This window comes from Nyctibius grandis, chromosome 13 (assembly GCF_013368605.1).
Source record: "Nyctibius grandis isolate bNycGra1 chromosome 13, bNycGra1.pri, whole genome shotgun sequence".
In the NCBI taxonomy this organism is placed as follows: Eukaryota; Metazoa; Chordata; class Aves; order Nyctibiiformes; family Nyctibiidae; genus Nyctibius; species Nyctibius grandis.
Window position 1 is genome coordinate 3324072 of NC_090670.1, and position 12838 is coordinate 3336909.

Consider the following 12838-nt stretch of genomic DNA (forward strand, 5'->3'; position numbering starts at 1 on the left):
AGATACTACATTTCATATTGTTTTATTCTATTGTGCCCATTGTTAATGAAAAATAATGAACAGAAGTGGGCACAAGCCAGATGCTATTATTGTATCTCCTTCTATTTTGTCAGTGAACAACAGACTAGGTAATAGCATCAACCAGTTTTGCACCTGCTCTGTATTACCTTCTGCTAGACCATACTTATTTTATAAAGCTTTAATTAACAACCTATTTACTGATGCACCTTGTATGCCAATTAAAGTAGAAAACACATGCAAGGCTATGCTACTAGAATGATGTAAATTTAAATATGTTGAATGTCAAAATATTTTTCAGTCCAATTTTAATAAAATATTTTAAAAGTAATAGAACTAGCTCATTTTATAAAGCACTTCAAAAGTTCCCTTTGGGTAGCAGGGGAAGGAGGTGGCTGCCTAGTTCTTTTGACAACAAACTGTATGTCATTAAGATGACATAGGGCTTCTTTCAGATAGATTTTGCTGTAAGTACAAGGTCTTCTGGAAATTAATAGATAATTAAAGGAGCACATTACCTACGTACAAGAATTTGAACTATTTTGTGTTACATGTTTAAGGCAGGTAAGTGTATAATGTGTACTCAATACCTGCGATTCATTTACACATGCTCAATACTCCCTATACTTTCAGAGATGCTTAATGAAATCAAGGTCTCATCAGGTAAAATACACACATACACTGAGTAATTTGTTTTGGTTCTCCTTTACATTTAAAATGGCTGGCTACTTCAGTCACAGATAGCTTATTGCAGTACTTTTTTTTTATTATAAAAAGTTTAATTCCAAGTCTTTAAGCAATCTAAATTGGTACACAAGGATATACTTAGCATTTAGAAGTTTTCCATTTCTCTTTCATAAAAATGTTTAAGGCTTCACTAAACAAATAGAAAAAAAACCCTTATGAATTTGTTTCTCTTCTCCCAAACAGCAATATGAGATAATTAGTAAGCTACCCTTTAATATCTTAAAAGAAAACAAGTTTTTTTAAGCAAAATAAAATGAGATTTCTTTTTTGTGCCCATTTCCATGACACCACTCATATTTGCACTTCCATGTTTATGACAGTCTCACAAGCATTGTATTTAGGGATCCTTCAAGGCATCCAATATTTAAAAGCATGCAGAGGAAAGAAAGGACATCTCATAATAAAAATTCCAACATCTCATCTTTGATCTTCGTATGACACTGAGAAGGATTCAGTACAATGGTGTTACTATGAAGTTCTACCAATGTATTTCTGAAAACTTATAAAGGAGAAGGGGGAAAAAAAAATCCAAAACCAAGACCACCTTCCTAGAACCTGGATATGTTAAGCAAGCCATGCACTGGACCGGTAATCAAAGACCTCCTAGAAGACAAGGGAGATCTGGAGGAAAGAGGGAGAAAGCTTTTGTAGTTGGGAAATAAGAGAGACCAGTACGTTCCAGGTCAGAGCAGCTTAAAAGAAGCCATTACTTTTGCTCCATCCACCTCCCTTTGTTTTCCTGTGGAAGAAGGAAGTAGGAGCCTCTTTGAACACTAGAAATCTGGCAGGAGATTTAAGTTTAACCTGCAGTAAGGCGAGTGAAAATAAACTGAGATGTGAAAGCAGCCACAGAGGGTCTTTAAGTCTAGCCTGTTAATGCATTTTTTCTTCTATAATGTTGTTCCACTATTGCAAACTCCCATTTTAAATAAATCTATACCTTCAGCCTAAAAACTTGTCAGGTGATAGACATGAGCACAAGTTATTCTAGCATGCAACAAGGCACTCAGTTCTTACAGAGGGGGGCATCCTTGAAACCTGGCTATAGTACGGCCTAACAGGTCTCTAGGCCTACGTCTTTAAAAACTGCATACTGGGTAAAACAAGACATGCTTCCAGAAGATTTGCATAAGCCATTTGGACAACATGTATTCAAGGGCTCCAAAGAGGAAGAAGCGTCTTCAGCAAACACCCTGTCACCTTTTGGCATGTTGCAATGGGGCTGGGGAGCACACCTGAACTCTGAGGCTCCCAACAGAGGGATGACACATGGCAACAACTGAACAAATACTCGTTCTGCTCCACTAAGCAATGTATTCCTACATGCTGTGAGCCTCTCCGAGGATTCTGAGGGTTTTGTGCTTTTCTTCTGTCTAGAGTTTCCCCAGGAGCAAAAATGCAGTATAAAAGACAAAACAAAATCTTCATGGAATGTTTTTCTATACTTATAGCACAGTTTTGATCACATTCTTTATGTATTTAGAAATTCATTAGCAGCATTTCAAGGTTGTTTGCCTAACTTGTTTGGTAAATCACTTCATGTCAGTAACAGCCAATGAAAGAAAACAAAATAAAAAAGCCAGTTGTGAACACCAGAAAATTAGTATTTCCTACTTTTATCTTCAAGAATCATTCTGAATTTTAATCACTGTCAGTACAAGATATTGGTCCACAGGTAAGACCATCTTCTGACCTGTAACATTTTTAATTCGCAGCCTATTCTATGATCTAAGAAGGGAAAAGGAAATAGAAAAGGACAGGAGTTTTTTGCAAGCAGTTAAACTCGCTGCCTGTGTCGATGTGCAGCCCTGTGAGAAGCGGCAGGCCAGTGAATTTCTGCTTCATTGACTTTCTCATGAATAAACACAATCAGATCATGCTTCTGCATAGGATGTAAATAATGGCTTCTTTTAGGTCCATATCATTTAACTGCAGGATGCCCTGACTGTGTCCCGTGTTCCCTGAGGGCTGAAGATCTATTACTGCAGTTTTAGGAGAGCCATGTATATTTACCCAAGGCTTCACTGGGATTAAGGCCAAGGTGACAGCAGATGAAGGTATTATGCACACAAAGCCAGTGTCACTGGTCACTGGGCAGTCCTACAAGCAAGGCAACGTATGAAGAGCATCTGAAGGCAATGTGTGAAGAGCATCTATCAGCTTTCACACCTCTCATACCTTTCATTGCTTATAACTGCAAATTCCAGTCCACTGTGCTGCCCCTCCAAAGGATCCAATTAACCATTTGATGGGAGACTTCATTCTTCAAAGTTTTAAACAGAAGGGCTTTGCAGACCGATCCTACTTAATCAAATGCATACTTAAAACTTTAATTGTGTGAATACTACTAATTTAATTCCAAAATTACTAGTATACAATTATCTTATTATTGACTATCACTTATATGCAAATCACCCACACATGCTGATCAACTTTACAGTGCAGTTTCCTGTCAAGGGTCATTAAAACTATTTCCATGTACTGTGTGATCTCTCTATTTTTATTGTAGCCATAATGAATGCTTAAATTCACAGTAGTGAAGCAAGACTTCTTTTTTTTCAGTATATCTTGATGACTTTTTCCGAAAATATTCTTGGACTTAATCTAGTGATTGAAAAAACCTACAACCTGTTATATTCTATATTTCATTTTCTTAGAAAGTTTTTTAAAAAAAAGACATTTTCATATTATCAGATAATGAGTCAGTGAACAGCCTTTCCCCCCACCCCGCCCCCAAAAACACTGTACATGGGGCTGGCAGCTTCGTGCCTGTGAAAATGCCGTATCATAATCCACACCAGTAGATCAATGAACTGTGGGACAGAACCACTCAAAATCACCTCCCTTCCCATTATCATGCTTTCTGGTCTTCCAAGCACAAATTACCCATCAACCTCCTTGACCTAGTTCCAGAAATGCTGCCGTAAAGAGCACCTGTCAGAGTGATGCATGGGCAAGCGAGGTGCAATGACAAATAGGAAGCAATAGCAGTTATCACAAGGAATAACAATTTAGCTACAAATCTGGCTCAGCATCAGACCGGTTTGATTTCCCACTGCAAAATCTCAAAATTGCTACTAGATAGGACATTATCATGCCAAATCTTCATGATTCACCATAGGACAAATTGCTAGCGAAGCGTGTGACTGCAGGAATATCCTCCAGTCCTTTAAACACCTGACACCAGATTATTTTCTCACTCAGCAAAGCCTGCAAAAGACCGCACGGAGGAAATACTCCCCCCACCCTGCCTTATCAGATCAGCTTCCAGAGTCGAATTCACAGCCTGACATCCTAAGGGTACTCACCACTGCAACCCTTAGTATTTTCTGTCTGTTAAAAAATAGTGCTTAATTAAAAGCATATGTGCTTCCAAATTGTAATTAGTCATATGTGAAATCTCCAGAGATGTAATGTTTGGCTCAGATTTTATGCTTATCTTCTGTTTCTAGGCTAGAGGGACAAAACAGAAGATTCTCCTACTTGACATTTAGTTTTGGCATTAGTAAAGCTATGCAAGGAGAAAGGATAGACAGGAAATTAATTGGCTGTGTCCATCACCATGGAGCCCTGAAGTTATCACTATAGAAACTATTATGGGGAGTCTGCCACAGTGATAACAGGCTTGTGCATTGCCGTCGCTTTGTAAATTGCCAGGGCACAGGCCAAAGGATGGAGCTGAGAGGGGCGAATGAGCTACTCATGCATAGTAGTGAATGGACTCTCACATACTCATTTGTGGTTTTAGCAATATGGAAATTAAAGTCTGTAATAAAGCCTTCCATTTCCTTTAATGAATTACTGACTCAAGTTCAAGGGTGTCTTCTGAAGTCCAAGTGGTTCTGTCTATGGTGACAATTTAACCCACTCGAACTCAAATGAGTGCTGTAAAGTGGCTTGCATCCTCCCATGCAAAAGGAAGGATTTGTTTCAAACTCAAGCCTAGTGCTTAAACTCTGAGCCTTTGGGAACATCAGAGCCTATGTGAGAAATGTCCCAGGATGCGCACAGAGAGAAACAGTAGCCAGGACGGGTGCCTGGGGAAAGAACATCCTCTGATCGTGCTGAAGCCATGAAAAGGTAGGGCAGGATGGCAATCTTTACAGAGAAGTTCCTGCCACAGTTCCTACCCTATTCTGGCCAACATTTTAAAGTGAAAAACTGCTTTGCTGGTGGAGATTTTCCAGAAGGCTGCTTACTGGTTTCATTCTGCTTCTCCTTCTGGAAAGGAAGGTCTGTCTCTGGAAGGAGGAGGAAAAGGAAAGGCAGTAACAGCCAGAGCTGGGGAAGTCTCTCTAGGTAACCAGTCAAAAGGATGAAGTGACATCACATAACCTATACTTATATTTGCTTTGTGGGAGGGAGTCTGTGTGTGTGTGTAAGTGTCAGAGCTTGCACGAAATACATCCATACATCAGCAGAATTACCTGATTCCCTCCCCAGTCATGCAGAACTCAGTACTGTATCATCCAGTTTCTCACAGGCAGTGAGTGAAAATGCTTGCCAAAACCACAAATTCATAGTAAGTGGTTGTAAATTCTGCAGAAATTTGTCTAAAGGCTTGGCACTTTAAGATACACATTTTGGCACATCTCTATTTCAATTTATTGAAAAAACAAAAGGTAAGGGTAAAAGAGACTGTTAACACTAGAACACCGTACTTTAGACGTGGAATAATAATTCTATGAATTATCAACCGAGTGAGTGCCACAGTGAAGCTGCAATACACACTCGGGACATTAATTAAAACTTCTAATGTTTCCATCAAAGTTTCTAGCAACAATCACCAGCTTCCAAAGTGCATATGGAAATATTAGTGGCTGAAGTTTACAAAAGCATCTGCTGATCGAGGAACAATTTTTACCACGATATCCAATTTTCAATTTTATGCCAATGCAAAAGGACATTTAAAAAAATCTATTCCTAAAGCACAGGTCAAGAGCAGACATCTATGTGACATTATAGCATTTCTTAAAAGATTTTTGATTTAGTACTGAATCTGTGGGAGAGTGAGCTGAGCACTTTCACCTGGTGTCCAGTAGATGGTGGCATAAGCTAAAATACTAACCTATTTGGTAAAAAGATGGCAACAGTGCTAAAAGGACAACTTTGGGTTTTAATAAGACTTTAGATTTTTTTATCTGGTGCTGAGATTCTTTCTACTTTGTTCTCCTTATTCTAATTGCTGCCTTTATTTTTTCTAAAGTTGGAGAGAAAGGTGTATTTTATTGTCTTCAAAACAATTTTCATATTCTTTGATATCATATTTTATGTTGCAATTCTACTGAATCAAAAGACCTTCACTTTTATCACTCCCGATCATTCTGTTTATTACTTATTTAAAGTATTTAATGCAGAGATAATAATGATTAAAAAAAGAGCAATATTACTGTTAGCTTGATTCGCCCAGAGTTATGCATTAGCAGGACGGGGCATGATAGACCCTCAGACTATAACAGCACCGCCATTGCCTTAGCACAGGCCAAAGAAACAACGACAAAAGGCCTTTTCTGCAGGTATTTGCTCCATAGTGTTATATACTGCGGTTCATAAATCATTCCTGTTCCAATACCAAGAAATTGTGAGAGAAACAAAAGCAATTTACTGTTCTTCATTTCAGACTATTAGTAACTGGGAAGCAACTGATAGATTTGGTGAGACTGGAGCAACAGCAATGCTCAGTCAACACCCAGCCCGGCAGCTCTCTATTAGGTAAAGAGCACATATAATCCTTTAAGTTTTTCCCAATATTAAGCCAAAATTGGCTCCTGAATTAAATAACTGCTGCCTAGGTGGATCAAGGCAAGATGAAAGCAGAGATAAAACGAGCTTTCAGAACTTACCACCATTAGTCAGAGCATCTATCAGAAAACAACAGAATAATCCAATAACTGGAGAGCCCCTTTGCACTCACTCCTGTTACTCGGTGGCCAAATAGGAACAGTAACAAACCCCATCCATTTTCTGTCTCACTCAGAGTGAAGATTGTACTAAAGCTTAACTATATAGAGCACTGCAGCAAAAAGGTTACGTGAACAAGCACTAAAAAACTCGGCCCTTTCAGCAAGGCACGGCTCACTGTGCAACTACACAAGAAATGCTTACTCTAACAGTATTTAGTTCAAGATTTCTTAATACCCAGTATCTCCAAAGTTTCAAGCATCTCCAGTTTCTCTTTTCACAGAATTACCTATAAAAATTAGTTACAATCACGAAAGAAAGAAATTTCACAGTCAGACTCACAGTACAGAATTCACTTCCATGAGAAAGGTGATGACTGCAGAAGTATCCAAATTCTGATTCAAAAGTCTTTACTCACTTATGTCTATATACACAAATTAAGATATACAACACACATGCTCAAAAAAATAAATCAGTATCCCTAAAGGCAAGGCTGCTTTACAGTTCCACAAAACAAACTTTCAGGAGTATTTATGACGATTTTCAGGATATGAAATCTGAACGTGAACCATCACTGGGATTGTTCTCAGATGGTTCGTGCTATGAAGTTGATGTTTCAACTTTGTCCTTGTGATGTGGTCCCATTTTCATTGTCTCTAAACAGACACTTGCACAATTAGAGAATCTGACTTTGAATGTTGTGGTCTTCATTAAGTTTCACAGTCTCTGTCATCTGGATCCAACAGTTAGCAAACATATCTATGATGCGTTTAAGTCAGGAAGAAGGGTTAATGGAAACGAGGAAGCTAAGATCTCATATGGGTAACAATTCACCTAAACAAACGATTTAAATAGAAGCTGTTCTTCTCCAAGGAATAAAACAGGTAAAGAAGATACAGGGAAATTAGCAAGAAACGAGGTAGGTGAAGAATCAAAATGCACTGACATGAAATCAGATGGGTCTCAATGGTACTGTGCAAAACACCATCCCTACTGGTACCAAACCACAGTTACCACTCAGGTAATCTGACAGACAACTGACAACTGAGTAGAAATATGACTCTTAATTTTTATTTGGAGAACTAACAACGGAAAAATTTTCCCCAAATTATCTCTATTTTCAGGGCTGAGCTCTAAGCATTGTTACAATATAAACATGTAATAAAAACAGGAAAGGAAAGGTATGACCACTTAGTAGGGACAAAATCAGTGATATTTAACCAGTTTTTAAAATTTCTTCCAAAGACCTCCATTTACCAGTATATTCATGTAAATGAATGCAAGTCTGCATTTCTATTCTGATTGAAAGAAATAATTATAATGTCGATATTACAGAGAAGGAGGATGGTGGATTTTTTCTAAGTAGTTTTAAGGGAAATTTGTATTATGTATTTAAATAACTAAGTATCATACAGAGGAAAAAAACCATGCACTGGGAAGAACTGCAAAAAACATCAGAGAGTAGAAAAGATAATCATGAAAGAAAATACTGAACTCATTTAAAATGCCCAGGTAGCAATGAATAAAGATTGGAATAGCAACAGTGGAAGTGTTTTAAAGTCTTTTCAAGCTGGGAAATATTTATAGCCCATAGTTCATGTATTCAATGACATTAGACAAAAAGGGTATGTTAGACTTTCTGCAGTGTAGAATTCTTCTTCAAAAGTCCATGAGGGAAAATGATCCATTGAGTTATTTAAAGTTAGACCTAACAAAACTCTAGCAAGTTTCTCATGAAATACTTGAGTGCTGACAGGGAACTAGACATGGTTATTATCAGTAATAATATTTTTCCATCCCTGAAGTTCGACTACTTTTTTGACTCTAATTAAAAAAAAAAAAAAAAAAAAAAATCACAGATATTCACTCTGTATAACTTTAGGGAATGTGATTTCCTCAAAGCAAGTTACTGAATAATGGCATAAGTAAAGGATTTAATCTCTGTTTATTTTTAAATTATTTAAAAAATGGAGATGTAATAGGTTAGTTCAGGCCATTCTTACAAGAGTTCAGAACTGCAAGTTTTTTTCCTATAATAGGTTTGCAAAGAGAGGTTTACCTTCAACTCTCTTCCTCAGCTCTTATTTGGATGTTTACACTGTTAATGCACTTCAGCACTTAACATGTTTCCATACAGTTTTGACACCAGCAACATTTTGTTGCTTAATACAAAGAAATATTGCATCTACCATAGGACAGAAGCTATCTTGCTAAGACAGAAAAAGAAACCCATCTTTGTCTGTGCCAGGTTGGCTTCAAGTATCTTCCACATTAGAAGTGAAAAGGTACCATCCCACAGTATCACCTGCAGCAGGGATGGCCATTGCGGTGGGAAGGGCAGCAGGAGGAAAGGTGGGGAAGGGAACAGGGTGCTGAGGAGAGCAGCATGTGACACTCAGCATATTGAGCTGGATGAACTACAGCCCACATTGGGTGGTGGTGGACACACAGAAGCCCAAAAATACAGGAGTGGAAGCTAGTGGGGTTGCGAGGGGAAGCCCGAATCTGCCTTTGATAAAGCTAAGCTAGAGAGGCTAATTTAGAAACAGCACATTACTACTAACCACGCGTACGTTTTCAAAATACAAGTCTTTGTAACAAACAGAGTAATGGAATAATTTCTCCAGTAGCAACATCTGCTGCATAACAGATTATTTAATTGGGATGCGTGTGTCTGTATGTTAACACATGCACACACAAACGAACATCTATACTTCATTCTGCCACTTTGTCACTGTGAAAAAAAGCTTTTTTTTTTTTCCACCTTTATCTAGGATAGCTCTGCATTACAGAAACATACCTCCCGAAATGAAATGGTGTGACTATTTGCTGGCTATAAGACCTTCCCACGTAAGTCCCAAACCACTGAAGTTATCAGAAAGATTTCAGAAATGAAATGCTATTTGTCAGTCTCTTCTTCAGTTTTAAAGCACTATAGTACCTGGCTTTATTTCTTCTTGTCTTGAAATCAGAAGCTTTTGCCTAGTTATATTTTGAGCATGTAAGCTCAAAAATTTTACTCTTAAAAAAATTTTACTCTTAAAACAACTAGATTCCTATCTTCAGTAAATGACCAATCTCATACTTCTATTTTGACATCTAATATTTCTCCAAGTTGAAAAAATGTCATCTTTGTCTTCTCTGATGCTGCAGCTACTAAACTCTGCCATTCCTATTGAGTTTTGCAGGGGATGTTCTTGCTGCCCCCCACTGGATGATGCTCTTTTCCCAGGTCAATCTACACGCTCTGCACCATCTGTATGAGTGCCAACAAAAGTGCATAATCTGTCAACTTCACTTAAATGCTGATAGTTTATTATCCCTTAATGTTTTGACACAAGGGCTACAGCAAAGTAAAAGGTGGTTACATCTCCCTGTGTATTCCAATGATGCTCTCCTCCTGAGAGAGTTAACTGCTGCAATTTTCTTTCTCTCTTTTTTCTTTTGTTATTCATACGATAATCACATCAACCACTTTTCACCATTGATTCAAGTGGCATGACACAGTTTCTGGACAGAGAACACACAATTCATTTTAAATAGCAATTTCCATTTGACTACATTGGAGTGAAAAATATTTCTAATCATTTGAAGCTACCTACCAGAAAGGATTACAAAAATTGCTAATGCAGAAGAATAGAGAAACAAGAGGTGATGACTACTGGAAATGAGGTAGCACGAAGCTAGTGCCCCTCAGTCATCCAGTGAACTCTTTTTAATACACAACTGAATTTTATACTATATATAAAATATATAAAATAATATAGTGACTATATCGAGAGTATTGTGTTAAAAGCAACATGTAAATTTGAAACCAGTAGAGCGAGAAAGAACTGCAAATGACACAAAAGGCAACTAGGACAACTAGATATTCTAAATGGAAAAAATAGTCTGTCATCCCTTTTCTTAATCAGAACAAAATTGATTATTACAATGCTATTTGAGTTTTTACTTGAGTTTCCATTTCAATCTTAAATATGCTTTATGTTCATTAAATGTTTATTTAGGGCATAATTACACATTTTACTGAATCCTTGACACCAAAGCCTGCAAAGGAAGTAAGAATTATCTTCAGTTAAGATCCAGGAGGTAATTGGTGTATGCTATCAGAAAGGATGAGGAGGCGGCGGCACAAACCTTTGTGGATTTTTGGCTCACCAGAACAGACCGTGAGGGTGCAGAAATGACTCATCCTTGGGACTAGACGGCCAATTCTTGAGACAGAAGGGGGCTCTTTACCATCTGAGAATCAAGCCACTGCATTTTGGGTAAAATAATTCACCACACAATCTGGTTAGGCTAAATGCCTCCATGATGCAAGTCAGGGATGGCCTTTGACTACATCTGCGGTCTGGATCATCACCAAAACTCCATCTGTTTCTGCTTGTATTACAACAGTCTTAATCAGAATGAAAATGCAATTCAGGATGGTATAAAAGCTACAAAATAATTAAAAGCTGCTTACTAAATATTTTTTGTTTGTTTTTGTTGTTGTTTTTTGAAAGGAGGTACTTTGTTTCTGAAGCCCATTTTATCTCATAGTAGTAGCTTTTAACAGGCTTAAATGCAACCAGCCTGAGTTTAGGTGCTGGCCTTGAACTTTGGAGTTGTTGCCCAGAGTACCATTTGTGCAGCTGTAGGATGCTAATCAGGAGTAGTAATTAGAACAAAAATGCAGGTTCAGAGTCACTGCCCTCATGCACATGGTCACATGGGACTCCATGATACCACATGAGCAGGAAAAGGAGATCGGAGCAGAGTATCCTTTTCTTGAGCAGTATGGAGCTAGGGCAAGCAGCCAGCACGTCATCCCTACGTGGTACAACTCCGGCTGCTTCACTGATCCTTGTGGTTACTGTGTCAGCAGGAAAGAATATGTCTGTGCTCCTGCAACCTGCAGCTGCAGGACAGAAACAAGCATCTGCATGCAATGCTGTCAAACGTTACAGACCCACCAACCGGTCTCCTGCTTGCAGGAATCTTGTACATTCGAGTGCTGGCAGTAAACTTCATGAAATCATTATGAAATGTTAGAGACCTAACAAAATTAATGTAGCTATAGGCTGGGTAAGAATTGGTTTTCAGTGGTTGTCTAACTCCAAATCTCACCTAGCTCCTGTATTGCAGACATACTATGAATGAAAAGGAATGAAGCAATGATTACTCTGCATCAAGTCAGCAACCACCATACTCAAGCCTGGTAAAAGACTGCAAGGGGCCAGAGGACAAAGTTGTTTAGGATTTCTGGTATTTTCACATTTTTATAATTGAAGTATATGATTCTAAATTCAACCTCATTTTTCCTTATTGTTACGTTAGTTTCTTTCTTGTGACCCAATTAGCATATAAAGATAGACTGAGTTTAAATGCTAATGTATATTGACCTACCCTTAACTTTGAACAGGAAGGTAGCTAAAATCTCAACTAAATGAAAATATTTTCTTTCATAGTAACATGTTTTAGTGATAGTTTTTTGCATCTAAGAAATACGGGATGTATCATGGAGGTCTACATGAGGTGGCCACAAAGTTGCAGTTTTCACAGAGAATATCTATAAATTTCTGTGTATTACATGAAAAGGTCCAGAATGAATGATTTGAAATTTTATATATTCATACAGAGTAAATCACATTAAAAAAAATGGAAAACCCCACAATCTAACCAAGAAAATCCACAAAACCAGGTGTTTAAAGCTTATAAATAAATAAAACAAAATTCAGAGAAACTAATCACTATTTCTGATCTACATTATCATTTCCTTTTATTTTTTAAACCTCCTTCTACAGCTAAACAGTCATAAGTATTTCTGGTATTTAGTTGTTTTTCATTAGCATACTTTAGGAGTTGAGATTTTTTTAATTTGAACATTAACACAGTTTAACTATTACATCCTTCAGTACTTCACATGGTACCAAAGTAGACATATTTAAGACGGAAGCTCTTTTAGCTGCTGTCAGTCATTGGCATGAGTTAATTTGTTTTTATGGTACCTTTCTCATTAGAAGCTTTTTCCAACTCCCATTCAAGTCACAGAATCTAGTTAACAGTTGTCATCAAAAGGTACCATGCTGTACTTTTTATTACAGGTATTTTAAAAAATAACTCTAATCTTATGTAAATTTTAGTTCCAGTTGATTATAAGCCCTTCACAAAGATAAATTATTGCAAATCA